At 41.8% G+C, this 26,708-nt stretch overlaps 1 long non-coding RNA gene across 3 annotated transcripts in view; it reads right to left on the bottom strand.

Annotated features, from left to right (window-relative positions):
* Positions 1-26,708, bottom strand: part of LOC311631947 — a 270,208-nt gene that overhangs the window by 181,448 nt on the left and 62,052 nt on the right. Inside the window, exon 3 of one of the 3 annotated variants that reach the window (XR_014796674.1) lies at positions 24,083-24,804. The exons of the other annotated variants lie outside the window; for them this stretch is intronic. This is a non-coding gene — a long non-coding RNA (uncharacterized lncRNA). Of the gene's footprint in view, positions 1-24,082; positions 24,805-26,708 lie in introns of those variants that run through there. 3 annotated transcript variants of the gene reach the window in all.

A 26,708-nucleotide genomic window follows, 5' to 3' on the forward strand; every position in this document is an offset into this window, starting at 1 on the left:
TTTCTGGAATTTTTACTAGGATGCCATTCTATATAATAAAAGGGTAATATGCAAATCGATGGGTTCCAAAACATTGGAACGACGGGTCACTATGACATGAACTGACCACCAGGCTGATGGCTGGCTAGTGCAGCGTGGTGGCGGGAGTCTCTCCAGCCTCTGTGGCAGCACTAAGGATGTCTGACTGATGGCTTAAGCCTGCTCTCCACGAGAAGCACGCCTAAGCCATTATTTGGACATCCCCCGAGGGCTCCCACACTGTGAGAGGACACACATCAGGCTGAGGGACCCACGCCCGAGTGCATGAATCTCGTGCACTGGGCCTCTAGTTTACTATGAAGAACTCTATGTGCAGCAAAGCAGAGCTATTATGTAAGTCACAGCAAGTGTTGTGGATTAGCTCTGTCAAGAGCTAATGAAAACAAGAAGGTAGAACCTAGCAAGAGACTTATTCAAAATACATAGAGATAAATATAGCAGCAGCCTTGATTAGCTTCCACTCTTCTGTGTTGTTTTGTTCAGGCACTCTAAGTGCTACTTTTAACACATTATGTAACTTAGCATTCACCCTGGTATTCCCATGTTTAGATGAGGAAACTAAGGCTCCTAGAAGTGATGTAATCACCCTCGGGTCACACAAGAAGATGCAAAGCAGGCGTTTGAAGTGGACACTCCAACGCCAAACACTGAGTGCTGGCTTTGTTCTGTGCTTGCCAGGGTCCTTCTTTACCAAGTCAGATTCACGGTGACCAGCAGCCCCACTGCTCTTATGCTATTGGTTCCCGTCAGAGTGAATAAGGCTTCAAGTTTAAACAAATCTCAGGGAGGGTCTCAGTGCATTAGCATGGTCACATGCTCACCTCCAGACCAGGGGTCAGAGCACTGTGGTCAGATACTGTACTTTCCCATAAGAAAGGAGGTGGTGGGCATTTTGGCGTTAAAACAAAAATATTCTCCCATCTCATATACAGTACCTCCCAAATTATTGTTTAAAAGACATCTGTGACACTGCATCATCCACTAAAAACATAGTACAAGCCTGAGAGAGACAGTCTGGTCTGTTGTTCAGTCCAGTATAAGGAGGGGCACCAGTCACTGGCAGCAACGTAATGGAAGAGACTGGAGTCAGGGTGCGCTGGCTCTAAGCCCCGGCTCAGTCTCCCCCTCTCTGCATCCTCAGGTCAGCCAGTCAAGCCTTTAATTTTCTAGCTGTAAATGCAGCGGTTCTCAGGAAGAGTTCCCAAGGGCCCTCTGACTCTAGGTAGCAACCATTTCCTTGGTCTAATCTCGATTTTGGAGAGAAATTCCTAGATAGCCATGAAAGGGAAACAACGGGCATTTTACTGCTGTTCTCAGCCCCCATGCCTCTTGCCTAATCTTTGTTTGGCCTCGCGGCACTGGTTTTGCTTCTAGAACCATAAATCCTCTAGTTTTCAGTCTGATTTTCACAGCGGCTGCGGGGAATGTATGTGCTGGGTGCCATGCCCAGCTGCATCCAGCCAAAACTGCATGGAGGGCAGATAAAAGACCGGGCGGTGCTCGGCCAACCTGACTCTGTGTGGTGGAAACCAGGGTAAAAAGACAGGTTTTAGTAGAAATGTGGTAATGGTCAGTTTCATTTGGTTGGTGAGGATGGGAGTGTCTTAACCATTTACAACCCAAGCTCCCTTTTAATAAACCTAATAAAGATGCCACACCAACCCAGAGCTTCTGAAACCTTGGTAAAGGATGGGGGAGGGGGGGAAGGTGGTGGGGAAAGATGCTCACCTCTTCCACCCTCTCATTACTAAGATGAATGGCAACATTTGTGAAACTTTACTCTCCCTCAATTGTATTACAAAAATTGTACGTTTTTTAAAATGTTTCCAACAATATTGACTATGCTTTTATAACCTCTCCTTCCACTTCATCATCCCACCATGGAGGGTCTGGCATGCCCCCCTCAACCCAGGGAGAACTGAACTGTAGTTGAGGTCCACAAGTAGAACACACTTACTAATGATCCTCACTTAGCACAGGCTATACTTTTATTTCTTTTAATAATTATTAAAAATACATTTTATTGATTTTTTTACAGAGAGAAAGGGAGAGGGACAGAGAGTTAGAAACATCAATGAGAGAGAAGCATCCACCAGCTGCCTCCTGCACACTCCCCACTGGGAATGTGTCCACAACCAAGGTACATGCCCTTGACCGGAATCGAACCTGGGACCTTTCAGTCCGCAGGCTTTATCCACTGAGCCAAACTGGCTAAGGCCCTACTTTTTTCTTGATATTGTTGTCTTTTCGTCACTTCCTCAACATCATTTCTGAACCTCAATTCCCACCTGTGGGAAAGACACACAGTGAAAACTGCTAAGATGGTTGTGGAAATGCCTGGGATCATTTTTGGACAGTGCTCAGCCCACCGCCTGCCATATAGTAAGTGCTCAATGCATGTGAGAGGCCGCCCTCCAGGAGGTGCAATGCACAGCTCCATCGCTGCCAATCATACTACAATGGACAAGAGCCTCTGCGAGAAACTCCCATGTGGATCTCTGTCTGTCTTTTCCTGGTGAACCCTGTAACTGCCCAGGCACAGGGTGTCTGATTTACCAAGAATCCTTCTCTGCTCCTGCTGTATAATATCATCCACAGAGACAGGAAGTCCCGACTAGCCAAGTATGCAGGATCAGGCCAGCAGGATCAAGTCCAAATGATCTCCCAAGCCAGCTCTTGCAAAGGAACAACATTTATGACCCACAACGAAGGGGAGTATGGAACTGAAGCGTTCAAGGAGGGCCATGTGAGGTCTCCTGCAAACTCTCCAGGCTCCCAGGGAAACAGTTTATGTCGTTTTAAATATTGGGTGTTTAGATTAGAATTAGCCTGAGAGCCGCACGCTGCTATTATTGTAAAGACCAGTGCCCGGGGAGAAGCTCTATCTCTGTTTGTTTGGACTTGAAGCAAACGCCTGCCCTGCAGCCTGCGGGCTGTTAAGTGTTTCATAATGGGGGATGCTTCAGTACATGGAGGAGACGTGTGGCCACAGAGAGAAGATGAAATGATGGAGCAAGTTGAGGAAGCAGAATCTGGAAATCTTGCACTTAGTCACAGGCTCCTGAACCATGTGTTTTATGGCATGAAACACTCAAGGCAGAATGTGACATGATAGAAAATAAAGGGGCCTGGGACCAAATAATTTTAGTGTGGAGGATTCTAGTTGGGCTACCTGGTTAGAGAAGATCAAATACCTCCAGCGAGGGGGAAGTGTATTTCCCAGATGCATCCCTCTCTGCCCACATCACCACAGGATATCACAGTGCCACCACTCAATTCTCTTTTCTAACTACCCCATGGGTTGCCACCCATTGATTGGCAAGGTTCGCCTTTCTCAGCAGGAAATACCTTAGCCATTCAATGAATTTCATAGGACATTCATTGCTTACCTAGAATGTGTTAGATGAAGGGATGGGAATAGATAAGAAGTAAAAATAAGTTTTTGTCTTCAAGGAGCACAGTGTTCAGTCAGAAAACTTCCAGAAGAGGACATGATTGGGAAATAGAAACTATATGCTCTATCAGTGACGCTCACGTAGGCCTGCGAGTGATGACCATAGAGATAAAATAAAACACAAATGATCAAGTTATAACTATATTACATTTAGTCTAAAGAACCCGATGACACCAAGAATTTGCATCAAAGCAGTACTTCTTTGCTTCAAGAAAAGACACTGTAGGCATTTCCAAAGGAGGTGTTCCTCGGTGGTTTCACAAGAAACTGTTTTCACTTACAAAGTAGCAATTTACATCAACGAAGTAAAATCACTTTGCCGCAGCCATTATGTCCATGAGGAATTAATTGATGAATGAGAAAGTCATGCTTTAGTGGAAGCTAATTCATTTAGTGAGCTCAATTTGTTTGGGAGGAAATACATCCAGAGAAAACTTTAAAAACAAAAATCTTTCCCCCAGTTTCATTCTCTAATCACCTAGTAATCTTTCATCCTTCAAAGCAATCACCAGCTTCCAATGAGAAGAGCAAAATGGTTGAATTTATACCCGCTTAAAAGAAAAGTTATCCTCCGAGCTTAATATGTTTGCCATATTTTAAATACTGATTTAGTTGAAAAGACAAGAGTGGAAAATTTAAAATATCTATTAATTCTAGGTTTGGGTGAGGAACTGAAAACATAGCTTCTTAGTGTCCCTAGTGCACGCTCTGCTTGGCTTGTTTGTAGATTTCTGTTCTCCACTGTGTTCTCCACTGTGGCCCCCGGGGGTTCTCAGAATGGGCAGCTGAGCAGGCTCACGGAGCTTGCCTCCCGGTGCTTGCGTAGAGTAGAGAGCCTAGTCCCTTCCCTGGGAACTAAATCTTGTACTTTGTGATCTAAAGAAGAAACATCAGCTGACCACTTTAATAAAAATGGTCACCATTTCTCAAGTACCTGTGATAGGCCAGGTAGATTTACTTTTTATTCTTCAAAGTCCGATGGCCAATCAGCAGCCGAGTAGGATTGGAAACTCTGAGGTCTAGCTCCATGGAATCATAACTATGTAGGTGGAAACAACAGGTTTCATGTCCATGTTTTGTTTGCTCCAAAGCCTGGCCTCTAAGAAGAGAAACCTGTACAGTATTGAGTCATTTCAAGAGGCGACTTAGTATTTGCTTAGAACAAGAGTCTTCCATTATAGGCCAGCAAAGACACCACTGACACCCCTAGCGGATCCTTCAGTACAGGGCCTCATGCTGGGAAATGTGGGGCACACAGACAGAGAATCCATGGCTTGTAATCAAATCCAAGAATAAAATAAGCATGGATCAGTGATCAGCTGGCTACATACATGTACATCAGGGATGAGGCATGCTCATTTATTTATTCACTCAGAGAGTATTCATTGAGTGCTGTTTTTTGAGCAAGGGGGCCTGTGTTGACTCATCTGAAAAATAAGGACAAAGATTTCCTTGCCTGCTTCCCCAGACTATTGCAAGGCCTCTGTGAAGAATGTGTGCAATCACTTGGATGGCTATAAAGTGCCCCAAACAGCGATGACTGTGAGGCCACTCCACACGGGTTCAGAACCTGCTGAGTTGGAATTTTTCTGCTGGTGACTTAGGGCAATGTGAGCCCTGGCTATAAGCCCCCATCTCTTTTTTTTAATATATATTTTTTTATTGATTTCAGAGAGGAAGGGAGAGAGAGGGAGATAGAAACATCAGTAATGAGAGAGAATCATTGATCAGATGCCTCCTGCACACCAACACTGGGATTGAGCCGGCAACCCAGGCATGTATCCTGATGAATAATCAAACCATGACCTTCTGGTTCATAGGTCGACACTCAACTACTGAGCCACTCACTGGGCACAACCCCCATCTCTTAAGGGAACCTAGAGAATGCTTGTTCCTTTACAACAAAAGAACCTCATGAACACTGTCATCACAGGGGAGAAGGGCTCTGTCCCCTCTGCCACTCACTGTTGTGAGGTCTTGGGTGTACTAGTATCATTGAAACTCTGAATTTTGGTTTCTTCACCTATTACATGGCAGTATCAATTTCAAGCTTATAGAGTTGTTATAATAATTAGGTGAGAATATGAGTGTAGAGTCTCATGCATTGAAACTACCCCCTAAATTGTATTAGTGGTGTGTTGGGAATGCATGGATGGCTCCTGCCATTAAGAATGTACAGTCCAGTCCTGTTTTTCACCAGCTCTTTAAACTTGCTCTGGCTGCTGTGGCTCCGTTGGTTGGGCATCCTCCTGTGCACTGAAAGGTTGCTGGTTCAATTCCCAGTTAGGACACAAGCCTGGATTTTGGGCTCGATCCCCAGTAAGGGATGTGCAGGAGGTGGTCAATAGATGTTTCACTGTCACATGAATTTCTCTCTTTTCCTCCTTTCTTTCTTCCCTCTCTCCCTCTTTCTTCCTCTAAAAATCAATAAAATTGGTGAAGGTAATCTTGGGAAAGCTGGAAAGAATGCATAGGGCATGCTAGCTTCATCACCTCTCACCTGCCCTAGCAACTTCTCTTTATTAACTGTTGTCCTATAGCAAGATAGAAGGCATTCTTAGCTGGGCAGAAAGTGTAGACTATTCCAGATAGTCCTTTGTGACCCCTTCCTCAGTCAAGCCTTAGGCCTCCAGTGGGGCACATCTAACCACTTCCTCCCATGATCCCCTCCAGGCAGCCAAGAAGAGTCCATGTCAACCCTCTTTCCTGTGTCCCATATCTGATCCTTGGAAGGTTTCAGGCATCCGTTCCCCAGCATATTCCGGAAACGCAGGCCCATGCCAGCACAGAATAGCTGGTTGGCTCTTCTCTGGCTTCTGGATTCCCCAGAAAGAGGAGGTCCCTGGACCACAGTCCCCTTAGTCAAGTTTTTTCAGGCCTGAATCAAACACTAATCATCTAAGTCTCCCACACACAGGGAATACATTTCCAACTTTCCAAGTGCCTTTCAAACCCGTGTTTCTCTCACCAAGCTTGTCATCAGACCAGGTGCCAGCAAACTTCTTCTGTAAAGACCAACACGATAAATACTTCAGGCTTTGCAAGCCAGTCTCTGTCAAAACTGCTTTCCTTTGTGGTGCCATAGATGTGGGCCAGATCTGAACTGAAGACCATGGTTTCCTGACCCCTGGGTTCGCTGGTAGAATTCCACCCACCAAAAACAGAGCAAAATGAGGAGTCATACAGGATGCTCCAACTGTCACTCTACAAACCTCTTCACCACTCTGTTCTCACAATCCCACTAGCCACACTCTTTTTTGAATCCTCAAAAACAGGGCGTGGGGTGGGATGAAGGATAGTCTGCCAAGAGTGCTCTGTCAGCATGTATTGGGCTTGCTTTTCAATATGGGCGTGTGGATTTGTGTTATTTTGGACCTGTCATTCTGACACCTCAATTGAAACTGAGACAGAAAGAGTTCGGTTCTGAAGTCTCCACACCTGGAATCGGTGGTTACGGGGCACAAAAGAAATAGAGTCAAACGGGAAATGCTGGCAAACTCTGTTTTCTCTATTTGCTTGCTCACGCTGCTGATGCAGAGTGACGGGGAAGAAGCAAACTCACTCTACTTAGCTATCTCAGCTAATCTCTCCCCTACAAGGGGCACTTCTTCCCATTAGCCACAGTCATTCTTTGGGATGTTGACTTTGTGGCATCTTTCAAGCTCTGACTTTATCCACAGGATAGAATCTAGCTCTAGGATCAGTTGTCATAATTATTTATGGGGCCAAGATTTTTCAACTTCATGAAGACTCATTTTTGCATATTTTCGACAGCAAACTAGTTTTAAGTATACAGGGTGGAGCAAAATAGGATTAGAGGTGTGGGGTTGTGAACCAGAGTTTGTTCTTGTTTGATTTATTAATGATTGTATGATTTGCATCCCAACCCTACTTTTGGCCCGCCCTGTATTTAAGTAGCAGATGTACAGATACTCCTGTGGAGGCTGCGCTTGCAGAGTGGACGCTTCAGCATCAAGCTTCTGTCAGCTTGGATTGTGTTTCCAACCTTGGACGCTCAGGGATTGACATTAAAGAAGAGAGAAGCTCAGCTTCTGATGAAAATGATAAAGTCTGGGTTTCTTACCCAACCTTTTCCTTCTAGAAGCATGGCTCTGTAATAAAACTGTAGTTCATCATGTGGATGTAAATGTGCGTCATAGTAAGGGAGCGGCTTCTGGGCCACATTTTTATGTGAACACTCCTGCTTCAGAGCCACAGAAGATCTGCCTTCTGACACGTTCAAAGCTCAGAGGACATGTGACCTCATTCATTTGCTCCACATTTCCAGGGGTCAGGAGAGAAAAGAAATTGCCTTTCTCCCATTTTGCAGGTGATGGAACTGATGTCCAGAGAGGTTTTGACTGAGTGAGGAGCACAAGCAGGTAAGAGGAGGCCGCAAACATTGCTTTTTAGGGGATCGTGACAGCTCCTCCAAACAGGCCCACAGAGCAATTTCTCACGGGTAAGTGTACTTACTGCAACGTGTTTTCTAAAACATTATTAACATTCCAAACCTGTGAAGCAGTAACAATATTTTCCAGATTAGAGTCAGGATTTTCAGGTTCAAAGAGACCCCAGGGATCATCAAATTCTATTCATTCATTTTACTTTGGGGGGAAATGAGGGAAACGGAGCTTCTCTCAGGTTATCCACGTAACTGGCGGCAGAAAGACCAGGACTCCCTGTGACCTTTTTACTGAGGCAGGCTGACATACACTTCCCCGCTTGGTGCCGATGGCAGACATCAAAAATTGATCCCCTGCACTTTCCTGCCAAGCCTAGTAGTTCCAGTCTCACAGTCACTCTAAACATAGCACCCAAGCAGTCATAACTGATTAGAGTTCACACTAGAAATAAAATTGTTTACCATCCTTAATATAAAATACTAAAAATTACATTTAATATTATTTATAAGCATATAGTGCATGCCAAGCATGGTACGCACAGTATGTAACAGCAACTTCACACCAACCCTCTGATGCTGGCCCTGTTAGAGAAATAAAAACTGAAGTTCAGAGAAATTAAATAAGTTACTCAAGGTCATCCATCCAGTAAGTGGCAGATCAAAGATTTGAATATAGGTCTTTAAAGAATTTATATGTAGATGTAGATAGATGTGCATATGTAAATTTCATTTAAAGGTTTTCTATATCCCAAGTTACTCCCTTTTATATATATATATATATATATATATATATATATATATATATATATAGATAGATAGATAGATATAGATATAGATATATTTTAAGCATTAAAACACCTTTATTGGAGGGTTTAAAAAAAACAAAATTTCTTAGGAATATCTATAATTTTTATTCCTAAACTATTTGGGGCCGTTTGGTTACTTGGGGTTATTTTATTTATTTATTTATTTATTTATTTATTTATTTTTTATTAAATTATTATCTGTGTACATATTTTAACATTGCCCCCCCCCATACATACCCTCCCTCCCCAGAGTTTTGTGTCCATTGGTTGTACTTATATGCATGTATACAAGTCCTTTGGTTGATCTCTTATCTCCCCCAGATCTCCCTACTCTCCCCGCTGTAATTTTACAGTCTACTTGTTGCTTTACTGTCTCTATATCTATCTTTTGGTTTGTCAGTTTATAATGTTTTTTAATATCCATAAATGAGTGAGGCCATGTGGTATTTCTCTTTCATTGACAGGCTTATTTCACTCAGCATGATGTTCTCTAGTTCTATCCAGGTTGCTGCAAATGATGAGAATTCCTTCTTTTTTATGGCAGCATAGTATTCCATTATGTAGATGTACCAAAGTTTTTTGATCCAATCATCTGCTGACGGGCACCTAGGCTGTTTCCAGATTCTAGCTATTGTAGACTGTGCTGCTATGAACATAGGGGTGCATATATCCTTTCTGATTGGTGTTTCTAGTTTCTTGGGATATATTCCTAGGAGTGGGATTACTGAGTCAAATAGGAGTTCCATTTTCAGTTTTTTGAGGAAACTCCACACTGTTCTCCACAGTGGTTGCACCAGTCTACATTCCCACCAGCAGTGCACGAGGGTTCCTTTTTCTCCACAACCTCGCCAACACTTGTCGTTTGTTGATTTGTTGATGTTGGCCATTCTGACAGATGTGAGATGGTACCGCATTGTTGTTTTGATTTGCATCTCTCAGATAATTAGTGACTTTGAGCATGTTTTCATGTGCCTTTTGGCCTTCCTTCTGTCTTCTTTTGAAAATATTCTATTTAGGTCCATTGCCCATTTTTTAATTGGATCATTCATCTTCCTTTTATTTAGTTGTATAAGCTGTTTGTAGATGTTGGAGATTAAACCTTTATCAGTGGTAACATTTGCAAATATGTTCTCCCACACAGTGGGCTTTCTTGTTGTTTTGTTGATGGTTTCTTTTGCTGTAAAAAAGCTTTTTATTTTGATGTAGTCCCATTTGTTTATTTTCTCTTTAGCTTCCATTGCCCTAGGGGCAGTATCAGTGAAGAAGTTCTTTTGGCATATGTCTGAGATTTTGTTGCCTGTGGATGCTTCTAGTATTTTTATGGTTTCCCGTCTGATGTTTAAGTCCTGTATCCATTTTGAGTTTATTTTTGTGTATGGTGTAAGTTGGTGATCTAGTTTCATTCTTTTGCATGTATCTGTCCAATTTTCCCAACACCATTTATTGAAGAGACTGTCTTGACTCCATTGTATATTTGTGCCTCCTTTGTCAAATATTAATTGAGCATAGTGATTTGGGTTGATATCTGGGTTCTCGATTTGATTCCATTGATCTATATGTCTGTTTTTGTGCCAGTACCAGGCTGTTTTGAGAACAGTGGCTTTGTAATACAGTTTGAAGTCTGGTATTGAGATCCCTCCTACTTTACTCTTCTTTCTCAGGATTGCTGTGGCTATTCGGGGTCTTTTATTGTTCCAAATGAACTTTTGGAGAGTTCTTTCTAGGTCCGTGAAATATGCCATTGGTATTTTAATGGGGAGTGCATTGAACCTATAGATTGCTTTAGGAAGTATGGACATTTTGATGATATTGATTCTACCAATCCATGAACATGGTATGATCTTCCATCTGTTTACATCTTCCTCTATCTCTTTTTTCAGTGTCGTGTAGTTTTCCGCATATAGGTCCTTTACTTCCTTAGTTAAGTTTATTCATAGGTATCTTAATTTTTTTGGTGCTATGGTAAATGGAATTGCTTTTTTAGTCTCTGTTTCTATAAATTCGCTGTTGGTGTATAGAAATGCCATAGATTTCTTGGCGTTAATTTTGTATCCTGCTACATTGGCAAATTCATTTATTAAGCCAATTAGTTTTTTAATGGAGTCTTTTGGGTTTTTTATATACAATATCATGTCGTCTGCAAATAGGATAACTTTACTTCTTCTTTTCCAATTTGGATGCCTTTTATTTCCTCCTCTTGTCTAATTGCAATGGCTAGTACTTCCAGTACTATGTCAAACAGGAGTGGCGAGAGTGGACATCCCTGTCTTGTTCCTGTTCTTAGAGGGAATGGTTTTAGTTTTTGCCCATTGAGTATGATGTTGGCTGTGGGTTTATCATATATAGCTTTTATTATGTTGAGGTATGATCCTTGTACTCCCACCTTGTTAAGAGTTTTTATCAGGAAAGGGTGTTGGATTTTATCAAATGCTTTTTCTGCATCAATTGATATGACTATATGATTTTTATCTTTCAATTTGTTTATGTGATGTATCACATTTATTGATTTGCGGATATTGTACCAACCTTGCATTCCTGGAATAAATCCTACTTGGTCATGGTGTATGAGCTTTGTGATGCTCTGCTGGAGCTGATTTGCTAGAATTTTGTTGAGGATTTTGGCATCTATGTTCATGAGGGATATTGGCCTGTAATTCTCTTTCATTGAGTTGTCTTTATCTGGTTTTGGTATTAGGGTGATGCTGGCTTCATAGAAGGAGTTTGGAAGTGTTCCTTCCTCTTGAGTTTTTTGGAAAAGTCTGAGGAGGATAGGTTTTAGTTCTTCCTTGAATGTTTGGTAAAACTCTCCTGTGAAGCCATCCGGCCCTGGGCTTTTGTTTGCTGGAAGCTTTTTGATGACTGTTTCAATGTCTTCCCAAGTCACTGCTCTATTGAGATTTTTAGATTCTTCCTGATTGAGTTTTGGAAGATTGTATTTTTCTAGGAATATGTCCATTTCCTCCAGGTTGTTCAGTTTGTTGGAATAGAGTTGTTCGTAGTATTTTGTAAAAATCCATTGTATTTAGGTGGGGTCTGTTGTTATTTCACCTCTTTTGTTTCTGATTTTGTTTATTTGAGTCCTCTCTCTTTGTTTCTTGGTTGGTCTGGCTAGAGGTCCATCTATCTTGTTTATTCTTTCAAAGAACCAGCTCTTGGTTTTGTTGATCTTATGTATTGTTTCTTTGGTCTCTATGTCGTTTATCTCCGCTCTGATTTTTGTTATTTCCTTCCTTCTGCTTACACTGGTCTTTTCTTGTTGCTCTTTTTCTAACTCTTTGAGTTGTAGAGTTAGATCATTTGTTACCACTTTTTCCAGTTTTTTGCAATAGGCTTGTAGGGATATGAACTTCCCTCTCAAAACTGCCTTTGCTGTGTCCCATAGATTTTGGATTGTTGTGTTTTCATTGTCATTTGTTTCCAGGATGTTTTTAATTTCTTCCTTGATTTCTTTGGTAACCCAGTCCTTGTTTAATAGCATGCTGTTTAGTCTCCATATGTTTGATTTCTTTGGATTTTTTTCATTGTAGTTAATTTCCAGTTTTATGCCACTATGATCTGAGAAGATGCTTGATATGATTTCTATCTTTTTGAATTTGAAGAGACTTTGCCTATGTCCCAAAATGTGGTCTATCTTTGCGAATGTCCCATGTGCGCTTGAGAAGAATGTATATTCTGTGGCTTTGGGGTGGAATGTTCTGAAGATGTTGATTAATTCCATCTGGTCTAGCGAGTCATTTAGGATTGATATTTCTTTGCTGATTTTTTGTTTAGATGATTTGTCAAAGGGTGACAGTGGGGTATTAAAATCTCCTACTATGATTGTATTGCTATTAATCTCTCCCTTAATGTCCTCCAGCAGTTTTTTTATATATTGGGGTGCTCCCATATTGGGTGCATATATATTTACCAGGGTTATGTCTTCTTGTTGGATTGCTCCCTTTAGTATTATGAAGTGGCCTTCATTATCTCTTGTTATGTCCTTCACTCTGAGATCTAATTTGTCAGATATAAGTATTGCTACCCCAGCTTTTTTTTCATTTCCATTCGCCTGGTAAACCTTTTTCCATCCCTTCACCCTCAGTCTGTGTGCATCTTTTTTTCTGAGGTGGGTTTCTTATAGACAACAGATATATGGGTCTTGTTTTCTTATCCAATCCGTTACCCTATGTCTTTTGATTGGAGCATTTAGTCCATTTACATTTAAAGTTATTATTGATAGATACTGATTTGACGCCATTTTTATTCTATACCCCTGTGTTCCTTCTTTGCTTTCAATTTCTTTAATTTTACAGTAGACCCTTTAGAATTTCTTGCATTGCTGGTTTGGTTGAGATAAATTCCCTTAGTCTGTTTTTGTCTGTGAAGCTCCTGATTGGCTATCAATCAAAAGCAACCTTCACTTTTGATTGATAGCCTTGCTGGGTACAGTATTCTTGGATTCATACCCTTCCTTTGCATGACGTTGTATATTTCATCCCATTCCCTTCTGGCCTGATAAGTTTCTGTGGAGAAATCTGTTGCTAGTCTGATGGGGGTTCCTTTATATGTAACTTCCTGTCTCTCTCTGGCTGCTTTTAAAATTCTTTTTTTGTCGTTGGTATTTGCCAGCTTAATTATAATATGCCTAGGGGTGGGTTTTCTGGGGTTCATTTTGCTTGGGACTCTGCGAGCATCTTGGATTTGTGTGGGTTTTTTCTTCTCTATCTCAGGAAAGTTTTCTGTCATTATTTCTTGAAATACGTTTTCCATGTCTTCCTCAATTCCCTTTCCTTCTGGAACCCCTATTATTCTAATATTGTTTTGTTTTGTATTGTCTCAAAGTTCTCTTAGACTTTCCTCCTGTTTTTTTATTTTTTTTCCCAGAAGCTGTTCTAATTGGATATTCTTTTCCATCTTGTCTTCTAGCTCACTGATGGGGTCCTCTGCTTCTTCTAATCTACTCTTGATGCTTTCTATTGAGTTCTTTACAGTAGCAATGTCATTTTTCATTTCTTCTTGGTTCTTCTTCATTTCCTCTTGGGTCTTACTCATATTGTCAAATTTGTCTTCCATTCTTTTTAGCCGTCTTATGATCATTACTCTGAATTCTTGCTCTGGTAGGTTGCTTGACTCTATCTTGTTTACTTCCTTTTCTGGTGAAGCCTGCTTTTCTTTCATTTGCGGACTGTTTTTTGGTCTTCCCATGATCCAGGATGTCTGGTTGTGTAGTTCTCTCTCTCTCCTGCTTTGATTTAAAGGCACAAAATACAACACAACCAGGTACAACACACAGGCACTGAATAGAAATGTGTTTGCAATATTAATAACCACCAATAATGGTGACTAGAACCCAGCTAACAAAAACATACAATCAAACAAAAAGCATAGGCAAATCAATCTTATAAAAAAAAAAAGCATACAACTTCAGTATAGTTAACATTCAACATACAACTTCAAAGAGTTAGAGAGAAAGACTGATTTTTTGTTTTGTTTTGTTTTGTTTTGTTTTGTTTTGTTGTTAGGACAACTGCGAGGAAGGTGTGAATGGGCTTGGAGCAGGTAGTTGGAAATTAGATGTATACAAGTAGGGTGAAATTTTAGGAGGGGGTAGACAGAAGGAATGGGGAAAATCTAGAGCAGGAAAGGGTTAAGATAAACGGGGTACCAAAGGAAAAGATCGGAAAGAGGGTGAAGGCATAAAGGTAGGTTTGAGATAGAATAAAGCGTTGGAGAAGGAAAGATAGATAAAGACTGTAGAACAGTAATCCTGAAATAAAAAAAAAATATCTATATAATCAAATGAAATAAAAATAATAAAAAGAAACAAAAGAAAATAAGATGAAAAAGGTAAATTAATAGTAGTAATAATGTTGATTACATATACAATGTAATAATTATAAAGATAAAATCAAGTGAGGAAAAAGAAAAAAAATAGTTTCTTGAGTAAACGTTGCAAATAATGAAAACAAAAATTAAAAACAAAAATTTAAAAATTAAAAAAAAATAATAAAATTTTAAAAATTTAAGTAAAATTTGCAGTAATGAAGGTCATTCGCTTCCTCTATTGTTATGATCCAGTCCTGATTTTTAGGCAGGTTTTGCTTTGTTTTTATTACACTAGAGTCAATTTGTGAATTAGCCTCTGGGGGCAGTGTTTCTGGGTTGAGTTTCCAGACTCTAGCCTCTCCAGCTTTTTTTTTTTCTCCGCCCTCTCTGCAGCAGGAACTATGGAGGGGGGAGGGGGCAGGCCCGAGCAACTGCAATCTCCCGCAACTCTCCTATATCCCTCCGAGCCAGATCCAAATGTGTTGCTCTTTAGATATCTCCCCTGTTAGGAGCCCCGTCCACTTTCACGGGTGACACCAGCCCGACAGCAGGGGCTTCTACTTGTAATCACTGCCTTTGTCCTCCAGCTTCCTCGAGCGCGGGCGAGCAGGCTTTTTATCTTCGCCGCGAGCACTCTCCACCCTTTCCCCGCGAAATCTGACCTTTTCGCCGAGCAGTGGGGCACTCCAGTGCAGTCAGGTGTTTGCGCCGCCTGGGATCCGCGTTCTGAGGGTCACAGCTGCTTGGTGGTCGCTGCGGCTGTGGATATTCAGGCCTCTGACACGATCCTATCTTCCTCTCAAGATGGCGAGGTTTCCCCCGTCCAAGCCGGTAGGTAGCTCCGGGCAGGGAAGTAGCCTGCGTGGGTGCTTCCCTGTGAGGGGTACCTCCGTCAGCAGCCCCCCAGCAGTTTCTTCTGGTGTTCGCTGTCTCCCAGTTTGCTAATAAACACTCTCAGCACAAGACCATCAGTTGCTCTCTCTTTCTGCTTCGGGAGAGGGCTCAGAATCCACCCATCTATTCTTCCGCCATCTTACCTCCAATTACATATATTTAAGGTTTGAACATGATTTGCTATACATATACATAGTAAAATGATAACTATAATCAGGCTAATTAACATAATCTTCTCACATAGCTATCATTTTTTGTGTGGTGAGTGTACCTGAATTTACTCTCTCAGCACATTTCATTGTTCAATGTGTATAGTCATCATGTCTATACAGTAGATCTCTGGACTTACTCATTCAACATTATTGCAATTTATACCCTTTGACCAACATCTCCCCATTTCCACTGCCCCTCCCAGCCCCTAGTACTCTAGTAGCCACTGTTCTATACTCTGCTCCTATGAGTTTGCCCTTCCTAAAAAAATTTTCTTAGGTTCCACAGAGAAGAGAGATCATGTAGTATTTGACTTCCTCTGTCTGGCTCATTTCAGTTAGCTTAATGTCCTCCAGGTTTATCCATGTTGTTGCAAATGGCAGGATTCCCCCACTTGAAATATATATAATCACCAGGTGTCATGTTTAAGCTTCCTTGTTTGGTCACCCTGCCTGCCCCTATGTCCCATACCTCAGCTTATCCATTTCCAGACCCCTTACACAAAGTCTTCTGCTTCCCTGTGCCCCCATGAACAGGAGCAAATTCAGCCCTCCTGAGTCTGACATTTCTAATGGAGCTGGCCAAGCCATTCATTCAACAGACACTTCTGCTGTTTCCATTACTTGGCTATTGTGAATAATGCTACAATGAAAATGGTAGTGCAGATATCTCTCTGATTCCTTTCATATATAAACTTAAGGCCCGATGTACAAAATTCGTACAAGGGACTTGGCCCTCACAGCCCCAGCTGTCTCGGTCCTTGCAGCCCCAGCTTTGTACAGAAGGTCGTCCAGATGGTTGTCCAGACAGCCGTTCTGCTGTTTGGTCTAATTTGCATATTAGCTCTTTATTATATAGAATATTCAGGAGAGAATTGCTGGATTGTACGATAGCTCTATTGTTGTTTATTTTTTGAGGCATCTCCATACTGTTTTCCATAATGCCTACACCAGTGTATATTCCCACCAACAAGGCGCAGGGTTGTCTTTTCTCCACATCCTCACCAACACTGCTTATCTTTTGTCTCTTTGATGATAGCCATTAACAGATGTGAGGTGACATTTCATTATGACTTTGATTTGCATTTTCCTGATGATTAGTGATGTTAGTACCCTTTTCATAATTCTGTTGGCCATTTGTATGTATTCTTTTGAAAAATGCCTGTTTGGATCCCTAGCCCATCTTTTAACTGAATTATTTGTTTTCTTGCTATTGAGTTGTTTTGAGTTCCTTATATATTTTGGATATTAATACCTTATGATATGTATGGTTTGCAGATATGTTCTCCCAACCCATAGACTATCTCTTCATCCTGTTGTTTCATTTCCTTTGCTGTGCAGAAGTCTTTATGTTTGATGCAATTTATTTATCTGTTACTTGTTTTGTTGCCTGTGCTTTTGGAATCATATCCAAAAAATAATTGCCAATGTTAAGAAGCTGTTTCCCAATGTTTTCTTCTAGTATTTTGTGGTTTACAATTTTACATTTAATTCCCAATCTATTTGAATTGATTTTTGTATAAGAAGTGAGATAAGGGTTCAGTTTCATTCTTCTGTATCATAGTACACCCTTTTGAATGCAGTTTTTATATAATCTTCATCCTATTTTTTCCTCTTCATTGATCTTAACTTTGGATAGTGGATTTCTTTCTCCTTGCTGAATTTAACAGTAAGATCAGATGCTCCAAGTTCCCTGAGTTAGAAATACAAAGCATCCCTATCTTTGCAATCTCCCCTCCGCTGTAACTTGCTGCAGGTTAGAAATGGCCTTTTTCTGAAAGGCATACTTGGTGAAATAATAAACTACCTTTTGTGAGGGATTTGTTTGGCCCTGCCTGCCCCCATGTCCCACGGCTCACCTTATCCATTTCCAAACCCCTTGCACAGAATCCTCTGCTTCCCTGTCCCCACACGAACATGAACAAATTCAGCCTTGCTATGTCTGGCATTTCAAATGGAGCTGGGGCCAATTTGGAAAAAAAAAAAAAAAAAAGGCATTCCAGCATTTCCCAGTGATTTCCCAGCAAAAAGATTAAGAAGGATTTATAGCAATTTTCAGTTATATGTAAATGCCACCAGGGTAGCCTAAGAAACTAGGCATAAATTCTAGAATCCTTTGGCTTTATCTTCCTAAATCAAAAAGAAAAAAATAATAGTAAGACAGAGACCCAGGGGAAGTACAAGTTACCCGGCCGGCCTAAGTGGTTTTTTAGCTGTCTCTATATTAGTTAATGGTCCACCCACATCTACAAGGGTAAAGTTCAAGGAAGCTCACAACCAAATGCCCTTTTCTGGACATAGAAATAAATCCTTTGAGATGATCTTTCCTCATCAAATGCGGCCAGACTCTGGTGACCCAGCCTGGCTCCTAGATTAGAACCTGGGAATTCCTATTAATGCCCCACAACATGAACACATGGCCTTAACCTGCTCAGGAACCAAAAGGACCCAGTGTTTAAACACCACTGGCGCATCTCTGCAGCATCTATTTGAAGTCAAGGCAAATAAATGGCCTCCAAAGATGCTCTTGAATGAATAAACCGCATCTATCTTCCTGGTAGAGGGATGAAAACAAACATCCTTAGTGTTTGCAAATGGAGAACTGAGATTCTAATCCCTCTGGCAGAAGCCAAGCACTTGGCCGGCTTCTAGACGGTAGGTATTTGAGCGGTTTCAGATGCTTGGTCATACCTGGTTTCCTAGAAAGATAAACGGACTCCAGGCTGCCACGGGTGCTGACTGCGCCTGCTTGCTTTGCCGATGTAAAATGTAAGCTACTGAGAAGAGTCCATCCTATCTGGAGGCACAGGCCTCTCCAGTAAACAGTTTGCTCTGCACCTTGTTAATACTACGAGGCATTTAATGTAAACGCTGAATGAGTCAAGCCCTGCGTGGTGTTTAGAAACACAGCTGCACCCCCAGGTGTCATGTTCAAGCCTCCTCGCTTGGTCTCCATCAAAATCATGTAGCAGTAATGTGTTGGGAAGAAAAGGTAAATAGTTCTTGGTTTCATAATTTGTATACAGCTGTGTTTGTAAGCATGCGGTTGGTGGGTAGGCAAATGCCATTTGAGTCTTTGGTTCAACGTTGTGGCTGCCATCGCTTCAGAAGCCCTGTGTCCACACGGAGTGCTTGTGACTGTGATCAGTGTCAGTATAGACAGCATAGCTAACTAATCACAGTTTTACAGTAAGTGCCATTGGGATCCCTCTTCTTTGGTGGAGCTGGGGCAGGGGTGAAGGAGAGGGGAAGGGGGGGAGAGCACTCTGTTCAATGATGCTGAAAGAGTTCTCAGAGGACACCGCAGTGGAGGTGGATATCTGGTCTGTTTCACCAGCCAGAGATGACAGAGGACATTCCATTCCAGCAGGGGCATTTTAAAAGCACAGCATAGATGTTTAACTGTGTGTAATTGGTACACTGCATCTCCATCGGCTCCTTCCTAGTGTTTTCTGGTTTTCCTTTCTGTATGTTAATACTATGCTCCAATTATGAGAGTTCTGTCCTTGTGAGCAGATGCCATACTTGTTGTCCTTCATGACTTTTTACACTCTATCATTGTGCTAGAGTGTGGTATGAGTTTAATAATTATTGATTGAATTAAAATTTGGTCCTCGACCTACTTCTTTTCCTCTCCTTTCCATCCCCGCCCTGTGAACTATATATTTACATTTGCCTCTTATCTGCTGTCAAGATATGACTCATCCTGGAAAGGAGCCCCACAAACCTTTGATGGAGGGAGAGATGGAGCACCTTGGTGACACCAGTGGCAGTCACCGTGCCCACAGCTCTGCAGACACAACTCACTGTGATATGACTCACTTTGTTGTATGCGAGACATTTGCGAACAGAATTATGACACCCAGGCACAGGGCTGACCACTTCCGGTGTTATCTGACATAGTCATCCCAACAACACATGAAGTCAGGACCAGCACCTTTACCGTGCTGCAGGAGATAACAGAGGCTCAGATGGGAATCGCTTGCCAAGGTTCACAGGTTCACATGAGCTTGTCGCTGGGACTCGGAAGACCCATTTCTGCATGTCTCACTTCAGACTCTGAGTTCTCAAATCTGTTCAGCAGTGAAACCATTATTTAAGATTGTTTCATACCATAGAAAAGAAGAAGGTCCTGGCTAGACTTCTCCCTAGAGCCCCCCCCCCCCCCCCCACACACACACACACACACACACACACGTAGATCAGAGCAAGAGAAGCAGAAGGAAGAAGGTGGAGGGAACAGGGACAGGGGACAAGCCTTGGTTAGTAGCTGCTACTGGCTCACGTTTATATCGACTTTCTCTGCACCGCTTTGCTCCTATTGAATTGCTTCCCTACACTGGTAGCTGCTTAGTGAAGCGCAAGTTCATTAAGTGAAGTCCAGAAGAGAAGGTGGAAGTTGCGGGGGAATTATTGTAGACTCATCTCTGAAGGGCTTTTGCTGCTCTGCTGTGTGTGGTTATTCCTGCCACTGATTCCCAAATTCTGAGCGAATAATGGAGAACTGTCTGAATACGTTGCCTCTCTCAGCTTCTGATAAGATAGTGCAGTGGTCGGCAAATTGAGGCTCTCGAGCCACATGCGACTCTTTGGCCCCTTGAGTGTGGCTCTTCCACAAAATACCACAGCCTGCTATTTTGAAGAAGTGGCGTTAGAAGAAGTTTAAGTTTAAAAGATTTGGCTCTCAAAGGAAATTTCAGTCGTTGTACTGTTGATATTTGGCTCTGCGGACTAATGCGTTTGCCGACCACTGGGGGAGTGGACTCCCGCCAGTGCTGAGGAAACTGTCCTAGTGAATCACAAGTTTGGCCTCCAATGCCAGCCAGGTGTGCAGCCAATGGACCTTTGACCCCTCTGAATGGAACTTGGACCATCTCCAATCCATATCAGCTAATATCAGGGTTATCACTGAACACTGATAGGGATTGTTGAACCAGGTTCCTGGGTGGGAGGCCTGCCTTATGGCTGCAAGGGCTGGTCTGCGCTTAGAAGCTCAGGATCTGAGGTCTCTGTCTGGGGAGGCAAGGATTTGAAAAGTCTCAAAGAAGGACTTAAGTTTGGAAATGTTTTAGTACGTTTTAAATTTAGTAACTATGTACAAGTGAAGGAACTAAAAATATGCCTCTAGCAAGAATGTTTTGTTCTTTTAAATAAAGAAGAGAAGATATCACCCCAAATACATTAAGAAATTATTTAATTGCAACTTGAAAAGAAGAGATAACAGTTAATTATTTTGTAAAAGCATATCATACTTAAAGGAATAAACAGGAAGTACATATTTTTCCTCCTCCTGACTTCCCAGGTCTGATCTATCTATTCTTTCCCATGTCCGCTTCACAGCATGGCAATTCAAATTCTTTCGTACAGGCTGACCTTCTTGCCAGGAAAAATCAATGCCTTCTCTTTCTGCGCATCCGCAATGGCCTTGCTGCGCGGGAAGGAAAGTCACTTTGAGAAAAGGGCAATGAGATTCCCTGCGTTGGGCCCAGAATTCTGTTCCTATTAAGTTAAACTGTTTATCCAATTCCTGCCACTTAGATTTCTGTCCGCAGGCCGAGGGGGCTGCACGTGCCAAATGCAGACACGGCCTCTTTGCCTCCCACGTCCCCTGCTGCCACCCACATTACCCCGCAGGGCAGGGCGGCCCTGACTGGAGAAGGACCAGTCCTCTCAGAGCACAGGGCCATGAGGAGGAGTGGGTATCCCAAGGCCACCAGGGCACAGACAAGATGGCTTTGGACATTTATACTGGTTTGCATCCAAGAGTCTAAATATTTTGAGAGGTGGATGAGGGAAGCATTGGAGGGAAAGGAAGTGGTCCTTTTTTCCCACCCGCTAAGCTACTGCAGAGCAAACTTCCAGAAAAGTAACCCTGATGAGCCCTCCCCTGCTTCAAACCTCCCAGGCTCCTATGACTTCTGAAGCGTATCGCCTCTGGCCACTTCCTAACGTGGCCAGAGGCGATACGCTTCCGCTCCAGCCACTCTTACAGTTAGTTCTACAGAGCCCAGCTGGGCCAGAGGGCACGTGCTCCCTTATCTCCCTGTCTTGGCCAGAGCGTCCTTCTGCCTTGGCTTACCCTGCTTCCTACCTAACCTTGTTTGGTTAACTCCTGTCGCTTGAGTCTCTACTCCAGCATTGCCTCCCCTTTGCTGCCTCCCCAGATCACACCACCACCCTCATATCTGGGATGGGTACTCTGGTCTATGTCAGGGACTGGAAAGATTTCTCTAAAGATCCAGACAGTAAACTCTAGGCTACTCAGTTCTGCCATTGAAGCATGAATGCCTACACAAAAGAGCAAGTCTGTGTTCTGGTAAAATGTCATTGACCTAAACGGATGGTAAGCTGGATTCGGCCACAAGCTGCAGATGCCAACCCCTCCTCTACATTCCCATAGCTTCTTAAACTTTAGTTTATCAAGACCCTAATCAGAGGCCAGGGGCCCCCTGGCCAGGGACTGCACCTTGCAGCTCCGCATTGAGGGGCCAGGGCCCCAGGTAGGCATGGTGTGTGGCAGCTGACATGAATGTGCGGGTGAAGGAACAGGGAAGGCTCCATCAATCAACCTCTGTGACTACGTCCTTCTTCCACCATCAGTCCTTTCTCTGTGAGACACGACATAACATATTTCCTAACACACCAAAGCTGTGTTATGGCAACAAGGGCTAGATTAGTTAGTCTGAAACTTGTCTTTTTCTGTCCTCTGAGGGGGAAACAAGGACACGGGAAATGTCTTCCTTTCAAATCTTAGGCCCTGACTAGCTGGCTCTTTTCAAGATTCCAGATTGTACTTGGTAACCCTGCCAGCTCCCAGAATCCTGGCAGCGTCTGCGGAGCATCATTCCTTGGGCCTGCACAGAGGGCCCGCAGCAGTCTGACCTCTCCACTATCTCACTAGGACACATTTCTGTTCACTGCATCCTGCTAGCAAGCCTGGGCCACTCCCAGGCATGAGTTTCTGCTGTTTCCCTAAAGCAGTGACAATTAGCCCTGGTGTTTGGACAGCCATGGGTATCTCTAGGGACCTTCTGGGGAAAGAGGGAATTCCCTTCCTTCCCCCAGTAGTTCACAACCAAATGAATTTTTAAATGCTCCAATTCTGCAACCACCGAAACCATCACCCTGAGAACAAAAGCTATACATGCCCTGCAGCTGACTGGAGAGGCAGAGGGAAGGAGAAGGGGATTAGCAAAAGACAGTGAACTTTTGTTCTGCTTTCCTGCCCACCCACACGCCCTTTCCTCTAGTGTTTTCAGGCAGAGAACCTCCTCTGTCTCTCAGTTCTCCCAGTCTGGATGAGATAAGACCAAGCACTAGGATCCAGGGGTGGGTGTACGATTGATTCAGGACTTACAAATCTGTGTACTGCATTTCCCTGGTCATGGAGACTGAGACAGCGGGATAGACCTCTGACTCCAGTCAGGCTGATCCAAACCAAGGCTGGTCCTCCTGATGAAAATCCCAGGAACATTTAGGTGAACTGAGAGGAAAGTACATTTCAGGGACAACTGGCATCCACTTAGTCAACAAAGAGGGATGCAGAGCTGATAGATAGGGTGCCCTTGACTTTACTTGAGCCCTTGATTCAGCCTTAACTAGAGTTTAACATTCCCCTGAAATTTTCACGAGTGTGAACAACAACAACAAATCCTGTTTTTAGGTAAGTCAGGTAAAGTCAGGTTTCCAGCTCTTGTGGTTAAAAGTATCCTAATAGAAATGTTTATATCCTCTGAGGAAGTGAACGTAAAGCACAGTAAGCAATTGTTTGAGCCCAGAGGTGGAAGTCTTAAGTCCTGCTTTGTAAAACAAATCATCCTTCTGGGAAATCACAGTTTCTTCAAATGCTTCCAACTTCCCATATCTCTTTGGTCAACCAGTAAGCTATGCTTAATTAACTATGTATCTGTTTGCACTTACCAAGGTGACAAAAAAAAAAATTAGGTAGAGGTGAACAACAAGTGTTGAAGGGTCAGGGAATATAAATTGACATATTCTCTCCTGTGGGAAATTTAGCAACGTATTATTTATATCCTTCCACCCAGAATTTCTACTTCTGCATACTTATACTAAGGAAATACTATAATTAAAGATATGCACAATGACTTGCCACACAAATGTTCATGTACCTCAGCATTATTTAGAACAGTTTAAAATTTAAAACATATTAAACATTCATCTGTGTGGAATTGGCAATTAAATATGGTATTTCCACCAGAAATTCCAGGAATGGCTTAGTTTGGGCTGATGTGGTTCATGGACCTATCCCTGAACTAGTCTCTACAATCAGGAAGACAAATTACTGTCCAGTAAGGAGCACTTCTATGCAACCATTAAAAATTATATGTTCACATTTGTCTAGATTTGTCAAAACTCCATGTACTTCAAATGGGTGGATTTTATTGTCTTTGAATTTTATTGTCGGTGAAGTTTATTAAAGCAAAACAAAAGATAAAGTGTATTTATAAACATGAGGGATTTTTATTTGGTCAGAAAATGAGTCAGATCATGGCTGTAGTACACAAACATATGACACATATGAACAAAAGTAAGTCTAGAAGAATATTCTCCAAAATAATAAAACATTTTCTGAGTAGTGGGCTTACAGATGAATCTTATTGTTTTTAAGTCATTTTTGCTGGAAAAATTAAAACATGCTGCTGGTTTAAAAAAATTCACAGTACAAGTGGAACACCAAGTAAAATAAGTCTATCTCCTTTAAATAACTTTTTAACAGTTTCTTGGATCTTTTTCCAAAATGTTTCTGCATGCACAAGCACATACATGAGTATCTGCGGGTTTTCTTGGTATAAATAAGCCTTTTAAGGATACAAATGCAATACATTGTTTGGCACCTTGCTTCCTCCCCCTTTTAATTCAGTCTAAATATCATTTAATATTATCATTTATATATAAATCTGTCATCTTTTCAATTGACTGAAAATTATTCCATTATAGAAATGCCCTATGATAGTTAATTAATCACTCTACAAATAAACATATAGATCAAGCATGACAAACAAACTTGCAGCCCTCAGGCCACATGCCTCATTTATTTGGCCCCTGTGAGCCTTTGCGTTTGACATTCTTGATGTAGATGGTCCTAAACCTTGCAAGTCTCAAGGGCTTGTGTTCTCTTCCTTTAATGTGCCTTCCATGTAAATATTTTCCAATATTTTCCATGATCAATGCCTGAAAATGAAATTGGTAGGTCATAGGACATATACATTATTATCTTCATTGCACATTCTATAATTAATATTTTCTAAAGTTACATATCTCATGAGTAATTTTTAAATTATTTAAAAATGGCTTTGGAGAGCCCACAGTTCTTTCAAAAATCCTCATTAAGTGCAACTGCTAGTATTGTTCACTTGATCCTGAGAGAGAGGGGCCCTGTTCTGGACTTGAGGTGCCATGCCCTAAGGGCACATTCTTATCAGTTTTCTTAACTGAAGAGGATGAGGGCTGGAATCTTAAACAACAGCTTCAATATATACCGGTAGTTCATCTCACTGCCAGAAAATCCCAGGACTCCTTCCCAGAAATGCACACCCATTTAATAAAGCAGCCAGCAAAGACAAGCCATTGGCTGAAAAAAATTAGAATGCATCTCTTATATCTTTTGGCATCAAAATGCCCTCAGAGAGGCAAAATGGTCAAGAACCCATAAAACTTTCATAGGCTATTAAGAGTGGCATAGCAGTCTCAGTGGAGGCTAAGAACAGAAGAGGTCAATTTGCCCGGGAAAAAAAAGAAAAGAAAAAAACGTGGTTGGACTGAAATTCCATAGATTTTATTGTTTGGACAGAACAGCTTAAAGTCATTATAGAATTTGATTGCCAAGCAGTGTAAGTGAGCCAGGGTTGACGCAACATATAAGTGACAGGCAGACAATTCTCATTGCAGCTGGCATCTTAGTAGAAATCTGTTAATTGTGTGTTCAAAGATAACATCAGGAAAGGGCATTAAAACAACTGTCTAAACAGGATGAAACGAAGCATATTTGGCATGTTTTCTCAACAGACAAGAGGGCAAATGTTGGCAACTTCTGTCAAATGGCAGGAGATGCGTTTGCTTAGAACACCCAGACACGGGATTAAAATGACGCAACCCTACTAATTGTTTCCCAGTCCTTGGTATGCTTGTAAGTCTGATAACCTTTTCCAGCTTGTTTAAAAATATATTGTTTTGCTTTGTGATACCATCTCTAAAAATTGTTTGGTTTGCAGTATGTTTACACTGACACCAGAAACTAATCTTACAGAGTGAATGTACATGAGGAAATAACCCAGATACTGGATAAAATACATTTAAAAGTCAGGAAGGAGGAGGGTAGTAAAGGTTTCAAAACAATTGATAATACAAAGACCATCAGCTATGTGTGCATTTTCAGTGCTGTCCAATGCAAGGGCAGTGCACTGGCTATGCATAACTGTATATAAAGTGATTAAATTAAGTGAAATGTTAAATTCACTTCCTCAGTCACACTACCCTGTTTCCCCGAAAATAAGACAGTTTCTTATATTAATTTTTGCTCCCAAAGATGTGCTAGGTCTTATTTTCAGAGGATGTCTTATTTTTCCATGAAGAAGAATGTGGTACACATTTATTGTTAAATGAAAATAAAGGAAATTTATTACCTGTATACGGTACAGTAGTACGGTAGCTGTCAGCACAAACCAGACAAACTGTGAATCCTACAGTATCAAGAATTTACTCATTTATTCAATGACAATCATGTCATCATCTTCTGGAACATCATCATAATAATCCAATTCCTGAATTTCCTGGTGAATTTCTTGTGACTCCATTTCTTTCAGAATCAGTGGACCAAATCTCTCATGTTTAGCAATAGCACTGTCTTTAAATGAGTACTTCTTGTCAAGGTAGCCTGCTCGCAGTGCATTTGCAATGCAACTGTCAGTGATTTTCTTCCATGAATTCTTCACCCAAGTCACAACTTCTTGCAGTTTAGGTTTCACAAAGTTTCCATGCTGATTTCTCTCCATTCTATTTTCAATGTAGTCATTAATTTCCATGCACAAGTTGTCTTTGAATGGCTTGTTTATTGCAATATCAAGAGTCTGGAGATA

The sequence above is a fragment of the Pipistrellus hanaki genome (genome assembly GCF_964339955.1).
Source record: "Pipistrellus hanaki genome assembly, chromosome: 13".
Classification (NCBI taxonomy): domain Eukaryota; kingdom Metazoa; phylum Chordata; class Mammalia; order Chiroptera; family Vespertilionidae; genus Pipistrellus; species Pipistrellus hanaki.